The 14,496-nt window shown below is 36.9% G+C and overlaps 1 protein-coding gene across 17 annotated transcripts in view; it reads left to right on the forward strand.

Moving 5' to 3' along the window:
- Positions 1–14,496, forward strand: part of GJA8 (gap junction protein alpha 8) — a 70,134-nt gene that overhangs the window by 28,576 nt on the left and 27,062 nt on the right. For 8 of the 17 annotated variants that reach the window (XM_038561999.1, XM_038562010.1, XM_038562007.1 and 5 more), the window contains exons 2-3: positions 8,553–8,691; positions 9,937–10,004. The exons of 2 other annotated variants lie outside the window; for them this stretch is intronic. The gene's annotated coding sequence lies outside the window, so the exon portion shown is untranslated. Of the gene's footprint in view, positions 1–4,498; positions 4,647–8,552; positions 8,692–9,618; positions 9,849–9,936; positions 10,005–14,496 lie in introns of those variants that run through there. 7 more of the 17 variants (XM_038562002.1, XM_038562011.1, XM_038562005.1 and 4 more) reach the window with 5 other exon arrangements.

Here is a 14,496-nt window from a genome sequence, read left to right on the forward strand (position 1 = left end):
ATACAAATGGCCAACAGACACATGAAAAAAGGCTCCACATCACTTGCCATCAGGGAAATACAAATCAAAACCACAATGAGATACCACCTCATACAGAGTCAGAATGGCTAAAATTAACAAGACAAAGACAACAAATGTTGGTGAAGATGCAGAGAAAGGAGAACTCTCATACACTGTGGGAATGCAAACTGGTGCAGCCACTCTGGAAAAGTGGCTTCCTTTTAACTTCCTTAAGAAGTTAAAAATAAAGCTACCCTACAATCCAGCAATTGCACTACTGGGTATTTACCCCAAAGATACAAATGTAGTGATCCAGTGGGGCACCTGCACCCGTGTTCACGGCAGCAATGTCCACAATAGCCAAACTATGGAAAGAACCAAGATGTCCACAGACAGATGAATGGATAAAGATGTAATATATATATATATACATATATGTGTGTGTGTATGCATAAGGTAATATACAATGTATATATAATGGAATATTACTCAGCATTAGAAAGAACGAATACTCACCATTTATATTGTTGTGGATGGAACTGGGGGGTATTATGCTGAGCAAAATAAGTCAATCAAAGAAAGACAATTATCATATGGTTTCACTCATATGTGGAATATAAGAAATAGCATGGAGGATCATAGGGTAAGGGAGGAAGAAGTGAATGGGAAGTCATCAAGGAGAAAAACCATGAGAAAATTAACTATAGGAAACAAACTGAGGGTTGCTAGAGGGGAAGTGGTTAGGGTATGGGTTAGTTGGGTGATGGGCATTAAGGAGGGCACGTGATGTGATGAACACTGGGTGTTAATACGAAACGGATAAAATATATTTTTTATGATTTTATTTATTTATCTGAGAGAGAAAGAGAGAGTGTACAAGCAGGGGGAGCAGCAGGGGAGGGAGGAAAAGCAGACTCCCCATGGAGCAGGCAGCCCAAGCCTTAGGCAGGTACTTAAGTGACTGAGCAACTGATAAATTGTTGAACACTACATCTGAAACTAATGATGTACTATATGTTGGCTAATTGACTTTAAGTAATAAAATAAATTTCCATTTAAAAAGTTATTTTTTCAGAAGTATACTGACATTTTTGTTTCATTTTCCAATTTCTCTTATGATTTTTTCTTTAAGACATGGGCAATTTATGCATGTGTTGTTATATTTCTAAGTATTGGAGGATTTTTCTAGATACCTTATTGTTACAGATTTCTAACTTAATTTTACTATAGTCAAATATATTCTGTAAGATATTAATCTTCTGAAAGCACTATCAGTTATTTTATGCCCCAGCCTATGGTCCAACTTGGGGAATGTTTGCTGAGCACTCAAATGTTTATTCTGCTATTACAGGGTAGAATGTTCTATAAATGTCAGTTAAGTAAAGTTGTTGATTGTGTAGTTCAAAACTTTTTATCCTTACTAACTTTTTAATTTACTTGTTCTATAAATTAGAGAAAGTTATTAAAATCTCCCACTATAATTAGATACTCGTCTATTTTTCCCTATAGTTCTGTCACGTTTTGCTTCTGTTATTAGATGCATTTATATTTAGAATTGTTATGTCTTGGGACGCCTGGGTGGCTCAGGGGTTTAGCGTCTGCCTTCAAGCTCAGGGCATGATCCCAGGATATGGAATCGAGTCCGACATCCAGCTTCCTGTGAAGATCCTGCTTCTCCCTCTGCCTATGTCTCTGCCTCTCTCTCTCTCTGTGTCTCGCATGAATAAATAAATAAATCTTTAAAAAAAGAAAAAGAATTGTTATGTCTTCCTCGTGAATTGACCCTTTTATTATTGCAAAATGTCCCTCTTTAAATATGGAAATATTCCTGGACTTTAAGTCTACTAATACTAATATAGCCACACCAAGTTGCCTCTATCTAACTGTTTATCTTTTCCTGTATATGTATCTTGTATTCAAGCTCTGTCTCCTCTGGATATCATTTACATGCCCTTCTGAAAATCTATCTTTTAAGTAAAATGTTTAGTCCATATTTATTTAATGTAATTATTGAGATCATTAGGTATAAGTCTACCGTCTTGCTTTTTTTTTCTACTTATCCCATCTGGATTTTCCCCTCTCTATTTCTCCTTTCCTGACTTTTTAGGGTTTTTTTTTTTTTTAATTTATTTTTTTGGGGGGGGGGGTTTAATTGAACTTTTCTGGTATTCCATTTTATTTCCTCTATTGACAGTTAACTTGTATCTTGAGATTTTTTTCTTAGTGTTTGCTCTAGACATTACCATAGGTTTTGTTCATTTGTCATAATCTACTGAGAATATTGTGCACTTTACATGAAATGTGAGACTCTTGCAAAACTATACTTCCATCTGCTCCTCCATCCTTTGTGTTATTGCGATATGTTATACTTCTACCTATATCATATACCCTACAAGATATTCTTGCCAGTTTTAAGCAGTCACTCATCCCTTAAAGAAATTAAGAGGAAAAACGAAGGTAGTGTTGTATACTTACCTACATATTTACTCTCTGCTTTCATTCTGGTAGATCTGAATTTTCATCTGATATCTTCCTTCAGCCTAATAACTACTTGTTAGCATTTCTTGTGATGTAGGTCTGCTGGCAACAAAGTCTCTTAGCTTCTATTTATCTGAAAATGTCTATCCCACCTCATAATTTAGGGATATTGTCACAGCATATTGAATTCTGAGTTGACAGGACTTGTTTTTCTTTCCACCTATGAAATATATCATTCCATTTCTTCTCACCTTCATTATTTCCTGTGAGAAGTCAGCTCTAATAGATTTTTTGTGTGTCCCAGTATGTTGTGTCCCCTCCCAGCTCTGGCTGCTTTTAAGTTTTTCCCTCTTCATTTTCTTTAGTTTTTAATTGGTTCTTAAAATACAGTTGACATATAATGCTACATTAGTTTTAGGTATACAACAAAGTGATTCAACAATTCTTTATGTGACTCAATGCTCGCCACAGTAAGTGTAGTCACCATCTGTCACCATACAGTGTGACTATATTATTGACTATATTTCCTATGCTGTACCTTTCATTTCCATGACTTATTTACTTTATGATTGGAAATTTGTACCTGTTAATCCTCTTCACTAGTTTGTCCATCCCCACATTCACCTGCCCTCTGGTGACCACTTGTATTTAAAAATCTGTTTTTGTTTGTTCATTTGTTTTGTTTTTTAGATTCCACATATAAGTGAAATCATATGGTATTTGTGTTGCTCTGTCCAATTTATTTCACTTAGAATAATACCCTCTAGATCCATCCATGTTGTCACAAAGGGCAAGATTTCATCCTTATTCATGGATACATAATATTTGTGTGTGTGTTTGTGTGTGTGTGTGTGTGTGCATTGTGTATCCCGCTATGCCACATCTTCTTTATCCATTCATCTGCTGATGGACACTTGGGTTGCTTCTATATTTTAGTTAGTGTAAACAGTGTTGCAATAAACATAGTGATGCATATACCTTTTCAAATTTGTGTTTTCATTTGCTTTGGGTAAACATCAGTGAAATTCTGGATCGAATGGTATTTTTATCTTCAATCTCTTTGAAGAACCTCCATACTGCTTTCCACAGTGGTTGCATCAATTTACATTCCCACCAATAGTGCATAAAGGTTCCCTTTTCTCCACATCCTTGCCAACACTTATTTGTCTTTTTGATACTAGCCATTCTGGTTGGTGTTAGGTGATATCGCATTGCATTTTCCTGATGATTAATGACATTGAGCATCTTTTCATGTGTCTATTGGCCATCTGTATATCTTCCTTGGGTTTTTTTTTTAAAGATTTCATTTATTTATTCATGAGAGACAAACAGAGAGAGAGGCAGAGACACAGACAGAGGGAGAAGCAGGCTCCATGCAGGGAGCCTGACGTGGGACTCGATCCTGGGTCTCCAGGATCAGGCCCTGGGCTGAAGGCGGTGCTAAACCCCTGAGCCACCCGGACTGCCCTATATGTCTTCTTTGATAGAATATCTATGCAGGTCCTTTTTGCCCATTTTAAAATCAGATTGTTTGTCTTTTTGGTGTTGAGTTGTATAAGTTCTTTATATTTTTTGGATATTAACCTTTTATTGGATATATGATTTACAAATATCTTTTCCCATTCAGTAGGTTGCCTTTCCATTTTGTTGATGGTTTCCTTTGTTATGAAAAGGCTTTTTATTTGGTATAGACCCAATAGTTTATTTTTGCTTTTTTTCCCTCTTGCCTGAGGAGACATGCCCATAAATGTGTTGCTAAAACCAATGTCTATTACTGCCTGTGTTTTATTTTAGGAGTTTTATGTTTTCGGGTCTCAAATTTAGGTCTTTAATCCATTTTGTGTATGGTGTAAGAAAGTGGTCCAGTTTCATTTTTTTGAATATAGCTGTCCAGTTCTCCCAATTCCATTTATTGAAAAGACCACCTTTTCCCCATTATTTATTATTGCCTCCTTTTTTACAGATTGACCATATAAGTATGGGTTTATTTCCAGATTTTCTCTTTATTTTTTATTTTCAGCAGTTTTACTACAATTTCCTCCATAGGACTTGCACTGATGAACATTGAAAACTGGGTATGTTCAGATTGAAGATTAAATCTCTTGAAACATTTTTTAAAATACTTTGACCTCATATTTTCCCAGATAAAGAAAGCAATGAAGGCCTTGGTGAGTATTGAAATTAGATATCTAGAATAAAAAGTTGAAAAAACAAAGCCATGAGAAAAAATTAAAGAAATATTATACTAGAATATAAGAAATCTGGGAAGAATCACGAAGAGAAAATGCACAGATATCTAACAATAATTAAAATGATCTTCAAAAAGATATGTGCACTTCCATGTTCATTGCAGCATTGTTTATAATAGCCAAGATATATAAATAACCGAAGTGTCCGTCAATGGATAAGTTAGTAAATAAATAAATAAATAGATAAATAAATAAATAAATAAATTGTGGTATGTATACAATGGAATGTTATTCAGCCATAAAAGAAAGAACAAAATCTTGCCACTTATAACAATATGGTTGGAACTTGAGGACATTTTGCTAAGTGAAATAAGCCAGACAGAGAAAGACAAATACCTATGATCTCTTTTACATGTGGGATCTGAAAAACAACCACAAGCTTATAGATATAGAGAACAGGTTGGTAGTTGCCAGGGGTTGGGTGGTGGTGAAATGAGTGAACTTTTTAAAGTTTAAGTAAATTGATTAAAAAGGTTTTTTAATATTAAAAAGATTTTTTAAAATTACCTTATGGTTGAGTAAGTCTGCTCCTACATATGTAACCAAATGATTTGAAAGCAGGGACTCAAAAAGAGGGGGCAGCCCTGGTGGCACAGCAGTTTAGCTCTGCCTGCAGCCCAGGGTGTGATCCAGGAGCCCAGGGTGTGATCCTGGAGTCCTGGGATCGAATCCCACATCAGGCTTCCTGCATGGAGTCTGCTTCTCCCTCTGCCTGTGTCTCTGACTCTCTCTCTCTCTCTGTCACTCATGAATAAATAAAATCTTTAAAAAAAAAAAAAGAAGGAGGAGGAGGAGGAAAAAGAGTTCTTAGAAATTAAAATACAAAAGCAAGAACAAAATAATTCAATAGAGATATTGAAAGATATAATTGAAATGTATCAGAAAGTAGAACAAGAAAACAGACATAAAAATAGAAGACAAAATTAGAAGATAAATTCGGGATGTCCAACTCCTGATAAATTAAAAGTTTTGGAAAGAAAAAATATGAAGGAGGAAATCAGCAAAGAAGTAATACCAGAAAAGTTCCCCAAATTGAAGGACATAAAGTTCCAGATTGAAAGGACCCACCAAAAATCTATGCAATGAATTGATTTACAACAAGCACATCATTGTGCAGTTTAAGGGTGGTGGTGATAAAGACAATATTCCTGGATTTCCCTGGATAAAAGAGAAAAGAAGAAAAATGCGGAGCAACCCCAGTGGCTCAGTGGTTTAGCACCGCCTTCAGCCCAGGGCCTGATCCTGGAGACCCAGGATCGAGTCCCACATTGGGCTCTCTGCATGGAGCCTGCTTCTCCCTCTGCCTGTGTCTCTGCCTCTGTGTGTGTGTGTGTCTCTCTCATGAATAAATAAATAAAAGCTTTAAAAGAAAAATGCAAGATACTTTTTTAAAGTTCAGAAATCATGTGACACCTGAGTGGCTCAGCTGTTGAGCGTCTGTCTTTGGCCTAGGGCGTGATTCTGGAAGTCCCAGGATCGAGTCCCACATTGGGCTCCCTGCATGGAGTTTGCTTCGCTCTCTGCCCATGTCTCTGCCTTCCTCTGTGTGTCTCTCACAAATAAATAAAATTTTTAAAAAATAAATAAAGTTCAGAAATCAGAATAGTAATTACATGTCAAGGGATAATGGACCAATGTCCTCAAAATTCTGAAGAGAAATGATTCCAACCTAGAATTGCATTTCCAAGCAAACTATTGATTGAGCATGAGCTAGAAAAAAAGACATATTTGAACATGCCAGTCTCCTGGTATTTGGAAGTCTCCCAAAGATGTCTGGAAAAAATGTAATATACACAATCAGAATTGTGAGGAAAGGGGGAAAATGTGTGTGAAAAAAGGATAATGTTAAGAAAACTATATTCTTACCTTCTATTGTGAAATAGTGAGATAAATACCAGAAGAAATGCCTAATTGTCCCTGGAAAGTGGGACTTAGAGATAGGATATCTGTTTTTCAATCTAATCTTAAAGTACAAAGTGAATTTAAAAATATGTCCATATATTGCTTCTAGGAGGGACAATAACTAAAAATTACCTACCTGACTTGTATGATAGGCAGTGCTGTATGTTCAACAAGATGATTTTCTTTTTCTTCTGCATAATTGGCTAAACTGGACTTCTTGTTAGGGTGGAGCTACATACATGTGAGTGGAAGCCACATGTGCTCTTTTCAGACCTGACACATAAAACTCTGCAATAAAAAATGTTTAATCAATCTTTTAGCTCTACCTAAATAAAACTGATTTTAGCAACCAAAGTTGTTCAATAATGAAAGAGACTATCTCAAAGAAGTGAGTTACCTGTTGCTAAAGTATTCAAATAGTATTAGTAAGACTCCCTATGAAGAAGCTGGAGAAGATGGTCCTGTCTTTGACATAGGATGAGCTAGCCAACATCTATGTTTTCATCAAACTCTAGTGTTCTATAGCTCAATTTCAGAATTTTGGGGTTCTATTCATTCATTCAACAAATACTGAAAGCCTATTATGTGCCAAGTACCGGGGATACCATAGTGAGCAGGAAAAATTTACCCAACCTGGAGGAATTTACCCACCTAGCAAAGGTGTGAGAAGAAATCAATCTGAACTCTAGCACAAAGATTTAGATTAGTTCTAAGGAAGGGCTTGCTTAGCTGTTAAACACAGGAGCTTTGTGATTTATCTTTCTTATAATTTTTTTTTATGATAGTCACAGAGAGAGAGAGAGAGAGAGAGAGAGAGGCAGAGACACAGGCAGAGGGAGAAGCAGGCTCCATGCACCGGGAGCCCGACGTGGGACTCGATCCCGGGTCTCCAGGATCACGCCCTGGGCCAAAGGCAGGCGCTAAACCACTGTGCCACCCAGGGATCCCTAAATCTTTTTAAATAGGAAAGATCCTTGTTTATCTGAGATGGTTTAAAATATAATCAAGTAATGCTTATAGAAAGAGGAATGAACTTGATAGTCTGGAAATCTTTCCTAGTCTGGTGAACCAATTATTGTCTGAACACATCTGGGAATATGTTATGTCAATACTTAGACCATTTCATTCAAAGTCTTCATGTGCATTTCCTAATCTTAATTAAGCAAAGATTAGGAGATGAATGGATCTCTTTCCCCCATTAATTAGAAGGAAAACTGAGGCAAACATGATTAAATGATTGTCCAGAACCAAGGCTGAACTTACCATTGATATTGATTAAGTAGCTACTATGTGCTGTGTATGCATTGACCTATGTACCTTAAGTATATTATTTATTCCTTTGAGCAACACAAGGGGTACATATTACAATTCATAGTTTGAAATTAGAAAAACTGAAACTCAGAGAGTAAAAATAACTTGCTGGTAAGCAGCAAATTCAGTATTCAAACCCAGATCTGTCTGATTCTAAAGCCTCTGCTCTTAACCACTATACTGTAGTATGATCATACACAATGTATATATAGCACCTGGGTTTGTAAATAATTCCTTAGGCTCTGCTAGCCAAGAAACATCCATGGCATACTCTCTCAATAAAGACTCATCTTGCCCCAGAACCTGTAGGGTCCTAGTTATGAAGGTTATAGAAGGTAATGGCAGGGCCCCAGGCTTCCAGGGCTAAGCAGCATGTCTCCAAATGATAGCTGCAGTGCTCCTGATGAGGAGATGGATACTACTGCCAATTAAAGTATTTGTTCCAGCTGGATCTAGCCTCCTCCCAGGGCTATAAAGCAGAAAGTTAACCCCCAACTGGGGCAAAGCCATCTTGCCTTCCGATGCCAGGATCATCCTGTGATTTGCTGGGGAAGATGTTTTCCCACTTGATAATTGGATATTAAAGGGTTATCCTTCTCACCAATTCTATAGGAAACCGCTGACATCCCCTTTATAACATGCTTCAAAATATTTTGGAAGATACATCCAACTGGAGAAGGCAGAGAAGAAATCCCTCAGAAGTCAGACACTAAGCACTGCTATGTCCCTCAGGAAGCCTTCCCAAATCCAGGTTGTGCTTTGTATTACACTTAATTGTATGCTGTCTTATAATGTAATAATTAGTGTATATTTCCAACCCACTACACTAAAGTGCAGCTTGTTGAAGCAGACTTTGGAGACAGATAGACCTGGATTCAAATCTAACTGGAACTGGGCAAGTTGCTGAATTGCTGAATTTCTCTGAATTTCTCTGAATCTCCACTTTCTCATATTAAAATTGAGTTAACAATATCTCCCATTAGAGGGTAATTCTTAGGCCTGAAAGTCCTTAGAGCAACTGACAGTTAATGGGCATTTGTCCCAGGTTTAGTCACTATTTGCTGAATGAGGAGAATGCTCTGAACTTGGAATCGAAAGATCTGAGTTTTAATTCCAATTGACTGACTGTGTAACCATGGTCCAAGAGCTTCCCTTGGATGGACCTCAATTTCCTTACTCATAGTATAGAGTTGGTAATACTTACCTCATCTGACTGAAGATGCATTAAGCATAACTGTGCCAAGTACAGTGGTTCTACACCGTTTATACATTAGAATTAGAATGTTGGGAGCTTTTGAAAAATATTGATTTCCAGCTTTACCTAGGTCATAAAAAAAAAACTCTGGGGCTGAGGTGTAGGCAGTATATATATTTCCAGAGGAGTTTCTAGTAGCCAGACAAAGCTGAGAATCACTAGTTTACATAGTGCCTGACACTCTACAAGCACCAATAACTGTTTTTCCTTTCAGGTAGAAGTGATGATGATAAGGGAAATTTCCTAGAGGGAAGACAGGATCCCTATTCCTAATTCATTCCACACAAATCCTATTACTTAGAAATTCAATATTTATTATTTAAAAAATAGAAATGCTGCTAGGATGGCTATATTTATAAATATTTACAATTTAAGCTAGAAGAACTCTTTAAAAACATCTAGTCCAAACCTCTCATTTTGTAGATAAGGAAACTGAGACCCAGAGAGAAGAAGTGATTTTTCCTGTGTCACATAGTGGCAAAAACACAAGTCTGCAGATCCCCCAAACTGCTATTGTGGCACTGGATAATAGCATTTTCCTCAAGCTACTAAGTGACAGAAGGCAAGGAAGAAGTCAGACTCAGTCATTCAACACATGCACAACCCTTATGCAAGATACTGTAATAAGTGCTGTGGTGGCAGGGATAAATCAGGTAGAGATTCCACTTTGATGGAGAGATTACAAATTTCCTGAGAAGAAGAAAAGGAGGTAGTCGGATTCTGACTTCACTTTCTTTGCAGTATTGCCTTGGGCCTGAAGTGGGAGGCAGACTGACCACTGGGTCATGACAAACCAACCTCATGCTACCGTGAGTAACTAACTTTAAGTTATTGTTGTTATTGTTGTTGTTGTTACTTATATTCTTAATATGATATGAACTAATAAGCCAAGTACTGTACAGACCAATCTTTTACTGCCAAGCTCAAAACAGAGAATTATCTGGAAAATTCACCTTTGAAATAGACATCATTGAGCCTTCAGCTGTGGCAGACCAACTTGTACAGACCAACCCTCATTCCAAGAACAGCCAGAAGATCTAGATAAACTATTTGAAAGAAAAACATCAATTGGAAGATTCAGTGAATTACCAAGGCAGCAAGGGCTTAAAGACAAAGATCTCTGCCATGGCAAAGGGGAGTCCAGTGTTCAGCTTCACTCTTCTCCTACAGACATGTGTTGATTCATAAATAGTGAAGCTGGGAAACTGAGCTTCATAAATTCTGGGAGGCTGAGAAACTGAGCAGAGCTGTTGGCAGCCTTACAAAAATTGAGGTCAGCATCCACCAAAGAGGAATAGCTCTGATAACACCCTTGATTTTCACTTTGGACCTCTAAAAGGCTATACTTTAAGTGTAAATGTGAACTAGAAATAGACAACCCCTCAAAAAGAATAAATTTCAGTTTTCAATGAGCTCATTTATAGACTGGATTGAGATAAATTGTCCCTAGACTGATTGCTTGCTAGAAGCAAAAGTATATATCTTCTGAAGTAAAATTACATTGTTAAGAGTCTCAAAACATCCCTTAAATGTTTTATACACAATGTCTAAGATTCAAACAAAAGCGAGACCAAATTTCTCAAAAACAAAAGGGAAAAAAAGAAAATAGAAGCAGACCCATGAGAGATTCAGATCTTGATGTTATCAAACTATAATAGTTGTGAGTAATATGTTCAAAATATAGATGAGAAACTCTCTCCAGAGTACTGGAATCTATTTTAAAAAAGAATCAGATGGAATTCTGATTCCATCATTTGGAATTCCATCATTTGAAATTATAAATAAATACAATAATTTAAATTAGGAATTAAATACAATAATTTAAATAAATTAAATAAATAAATACAATAATTTAAATTAGGAATTCAATGGAGAGGTTTGAAAGCAGATTAGATACAGCTGAAAAGTGTGTTAGTAAACTGGAAAAAATAGATCAATAGAAAATATCGAGAGGGAAAGAGAGGATGAAATAGAAGAGCATAAGAGACATACAGAACATGGTGAAAGGTGTAAAAGATATGTAATTTAAGACCTGATGGAAGCAAGAGAAGAAATGAGGAAGAAGCAATATTAGGAGAGGTGAGAGGTAACAGGTGAGAATTTTCCAAAACTGATTAAGGCATCAATCCACATATTGGAACCTCAGTGAACACAAGCAGCATACATACATAACCAACCCATAGCTAGACACATTATGGCAAAACTGCTAAAAACCATGACCAAGAAAAATCTGTAAGAGCATCTGGGGCCACGGGAAAGGGAAGGGGAATTAAATCACATTATCCAGAAAGGAACAAAATAAGACTGGCAGATGACTTTCCAACAGAAGTTATAGAAACCAGGAGGCAATGACATATTTAAGCTGCTGAAAGAAAATAACTGCTAGCACTAAGAAAAAAACACTGAAGTTATCCCAGATGGTAGGTTGGAGATACAGAAAGGAAAAAAAGGCAACAGAAATTGTAAATATGTTGATTATTCTAAAGAGATAGTGCATTGTATAAATAGTGTATCATGTAAAGAAACCCCAATTCCCAAAGCTGCTTGTCTAGTGGAGGCAAAACCGTTATAGTAACCCAGGTAATGATTGGAAATGCTTCCACATTTCTCAACCATCACATTTGAGCTGTCTTCTCTTCTTTTTTTTTTTTTTTAAGGTTTTATTTATTTATTAGAGACAGAGAGAGAAAATATGAGCTGAGGGGAGGGGCAGTAGGGAACCTGACACGTGGCTCAGTCCCAGGACCTTGAGATCATGAGCTTAGCCAAAGGCAGATGCTTAATCAACTGAGCCACCCCAGGCACCCCGTGCTGTCTTCTCTTCTTAAGCCACAGATGAATCTACTCTCTAACCATCAATACTAAGTTTTATTATTATTTGTTAGATTAGTTTGTCTTTGACCAAGATCTTTTAATCTGTTATAATGACTCTGTTCCAATACATCTAACCGTGCTTTCCCCAACACACTATATATAAAAAGCTGTACAATCTTTGCCAGCATAATTCAAAGAATTCTGGTCTCAGCATCTAACAATATGTATTTAAAAATGAAAAGTCTTCTGTCTTCTTCATCTCCACTTGTTTTCTGCTCCTGCCGTCAACTCTGTTGGACGCTCTGGTACACTCGGATCTACTTCAGCACCACTTGAATTGTCTAATCCTGAGTAACAGCCACAGCCATTTTTGGTTTCACCCAAATGCAAACCTTTCTTCAGGCTAGAATTAGGCACAGTTTTGACAGTGGAGTTCAGGCTCGTCTGTTATATATGCTCTTTCAGTTTTTCAAATCTAGAGTTGCTAGTAGATCATTATACTCCATTGGCTAGTCTATATGCTAGGTATCCAAGATTTAGTGGGACCAAATGTTGATCCCTTTCATTGGTTATTTGCCCATTTTGTTGTCTTTCTAAATAGTTCAACTCACTGCTTGCTGATATTGAGTGAGACAAATTATATGTATTCATTCATTCAACAAACACTTTTTGAGCACCCGATACAGTAAAATCCTGCAATGACATTGAATTAGAATTAAGACAATTGTAAGTTGATTCCTATCCTCCATCCAGCCCCCATTCTTAAATGTAGCCATCTAAATTTCTTATTACTTGGGGGAAAAGAGAGGGAATGTCCAAGAGAGAAGGCAGGACGGGAAAAATTTGTGCAATAGTAGACAAATTTGCCTTTGAAATCAGAGGAGTGGAATGTCCCAGTATCCCTACCTACCTATTTAGGATGTGCCAACAAATAGATAACACTAGCCAGGAGATTTCTGGAATCACTCTTCTTGCCCTGGAAATTCAAACAACAGGATCCAGAAGCATCCATCAATATTTAAGCTAAAACAGACAACTGCCACCAGGATTTGCCAAAACACAGTCAGGTGGTGATAAATTTCAATGGGAACTCCCTGCTGGCTAGCTGCACTGAATGGCCCCAGTTATCTCATTAACCTAATTAATTTGACTTCTCATTTTTTTTTTTAGCGAATTTATGGACACCATTTAATCAAGGATCAGCAAAATTTTTCTTAAAATTAATTTTAATTAATATGCCCTCAAGGAACTTACATTTTATTGGAGGAGCTAGCTAAGCTAACTAATAATCACATGTAATTTAATAAATTCCATAACAAAGGTATGAATAGGATGGGATCATCCCAACCAAACAAGAAGATAACTATTTTTCTTTTTCCATGTTTTTCAAGAAATAAGATTGATCAACTTCACTGTAAACACTTCCAAACTTTGAACAGGTTGTCAAGAATGATGGGTTTTAGATCTGTGTTGGCCCGACAGATAAGTACATTGAACAAATACTACAAATGGATCAACCAGCAGCACCTACTGCAGTAGGGTTTGCTTTCACTGATTATATTCAGTGTTATGATTGCAGTGATTATTATCTCAATTGTTCTTTGTGTGTGTGTGTGTGTGTGAGAGAGAGAGAGAGAGAGAGAGAGAAACCTAACATGGGGCTCAAGCTCATGACCCTGAGATCAAGACATGAGCTGAGATCAACAGTCAGCCACTTAACCGACTGAGCCACCCAGACGCCCTTGTTTCAGTTGTTCTTAAGTTAAAGTTAGAGCCACACTAAGTCCATTCTTAAACTAAGCTAATTAACTTCTAGGCAGGAGTAAACACTAACTCCATTGGACTATGCTAGTGAAAAAAAAGACCAGTTTAAAGAGGTTATGAAAAATCATTAAATAATGAGAGAGAGAAAAGATCCCTTTAGGACCAAAACTTTTATGTTTCTAAGAATAGAAGAAATGGCAATAGACAAAAATCACACAATTGGAAGGTTAACATTTTATAAGGTAACTGAAGAAGGCTGTCTGAGGCTGATTTCTTATGGACAGTACAAAGACAAAGGAATATCCGAGACCAAAATCCCTGGACACTAATCTTCTCAGTGTTCTTACCATGCTGTCTCTGCACAGTTCTTTCACTACCTCTTTTTTCCAATCTCCTTCAGCAGTCTGCCAAACAGCAGCCGATTGGTCTGGTTATTTAAAACAAACAAACAAAAAAAGTCCCATCTCAGGAATGGTTACAATGGGGTTTCAAAAGAAAACAATTTACAAGCAAAAATTTACAGCAGGAAACATGAAGGAACTGGGTTATGCATAAACCCTAAGACATATCTCCCAGGGCCCTCTTCCTTAAAAGGTTGGATCTAATTACACAGGGAGCTATGAAGAGGACCAAGTTAGCATGAATGACCCACAGCGCTTCAGGTTACTAAGATTGAAGGACAAGGGCTAGGGAAGGACTTTGGTGTCTCTCTAAACAAAAATA

This window comes from Canis lupus, chromosome 17, assembly GCF_011100685.1.
Source record: "Canis lupus familiaris isolate Mischka breed German Shepherd chromosome 17, alternate assembly UU_Cfam_GSD_1.0, whole genome shotgun sequence".
In the NCBI taxonomy this organism is placed as follows: Eukaryota; Metazoa; Chordata; class Mammalia; order Carnivora; family Canidae; genus Canis; species Canis lupus.